Source organism: Perkinsus marinus (genome assembly GCF_000006405.1).
Source record: "Perkinsus marinus ATCC 50983 genomic scaffold scf_1104296964128, whole genome shotgun sequence".
NCBI lineage: Eukaryota > Perkinsozoa > Perkinsida > Perkinsidae > Perkinsus > Perkinsus marinus.
In genome coordinates, this window is record NW_003204802.1 from 1 (window position 1) to 1,005 (window position 1,005).

At 45.2% G+C, this 1,005-nt stretch overlaps 6 non-coding genes across 6 annotated transcripts; all 6 read left to right on the plus strand.

Annotated features, from left to right (window-relative positions):
- The first annotated feature begins 45 nt into the window (after positions 1 to 45).
- Positions 46 to 117, plus strand: Pmar_PMAR025989. The gene has a single exon. It is a non-coding gene; the product is annotated as a tRNA-Thr (tRNA).
- Positions 118 to 218: 101 nt separating this feature from the next.
- Pmar_PMAR025990 lies at positions 219 to 290 on the plus strand. Its single transcript has one exon. It is a non-coding gene; the product is annotated as a tRNA-Thr (tRNA).
- Positions 291 to 392: 102 nt separating this feature from the next.
- Positions 393 to 464, plus strand: Pmar_PMAR025991. The gene has a single exon. It is a non-coding gene; the product is annotated as a tRNA-Thr (tRNA).
- Positions 465 to 566: 102 nt separating this feature from the next.
- On the plus strand, positions 567 to 638 carry Pmar_PMAR025992. The gene has a single exon. It is a non-coding gene; the product is annotated as a tRNA-Thr (tRNA).
- A 102-nt stretch (positions 639 to 740) lies between these two features.
- On the plus strand, positions 741 to 812 carry Pmar_PMAR025993. Its single transcript has one exon. It is a non-coding gene; the product is annotated as a tRNA-Thr (tRNA).
- Positions 813 to 914: 102 nt separating this feature from the next.
- Pmar_PMAR025994 lies at positions 915 to 986 on the plus strand. Its single transcript has one exon. It is a non-coding gene; the product is annotated as a tRNA-Thr (tRNA).
- Positions 987 to 1,005: the final 19 nt, after the last annotated feature.

A 1,005-nucleotide genomic window follows, 5' to 3' on the forward strand; every position in this document is an offset into this window, starting at 1 on the left:
GCAAAGGATACAGGAAGATTATTGATTTATGCAGTTATTTGGTGGGTCACTTTGGCTTAGTGGCAGAGGTTTTGCTTTGTAAGCAGAAGGTCGTCAGTTCAATCCTGGCAAGTGGCTTATAACCCCATAAATTTTTGTTTTGGTACGAGAGCAGGAGCAAGATGGCCCATTCTGTGAAGGGGACACGACAATTATTGATTCATATGGTTAGTTTGTATGTCACTTTAGCTTAGTGGTAGAGCGTCTGCTTCGTAAGCAGAAGGTCGTCAGTTCAATCCTGTTAAGTGGCTTACAGCTGCATTATGCTCTAGTCGGGTATGAGAAGCAGGAGCAGGTCTGCTCACTCCGCAAAGGATACAGAAAGATTATTGATTTATGTACTTATTCTCTGCGTCACTTTAGCTTAGTGGCAGAGCGTCGGCTCTGTGAGCAGAAGGTCGTCAGTCCAATCCTGGCAAGTGGCTTATAGCACCATAAATTTCTGGTCTGGTACGAGAAGCAGGAGCAGGATGGCCCATTCTGTGAAGGGGACAGGAAAATTATTGATTCATATAGTTAGTGTGTGTGCCACTTTAGCTTAGTGGTAGAGCGTCTGCTTCGTAAGCAGAAGGTCGTCAGTTCAATCCTGGCAAGTGGCTTACAGCAGCATTAGGCTCTAGTCGGGTATGAGGAGCAGGAGCAGGTTTGCTCACTCCGCAAAGGATACAGGAAGATTATTGATTTATGCAGTTATTTGGTGTGTCACTTTAGCTTAGTGGCATAGCGTCTGCTTTGTAAGCAGAAGGTCGTCAGTTCGATCCTGGCAAGTGGCTTATAACACCATAAATATCTGGTCTGGTACGAGAAGCACGAGCATGTTTGCTCACTCCGCAAAGGATACAGGAAGATTATTGATTCATGTACTTACTCTGTGTGTCACTTTAGCTTAGTGGCAGAGCGTCTGCTTTGTAAGCAGAACGTCGTCAGTTCAATCCTGGCAAGTGGCTGATAGCACCATAAATCTCT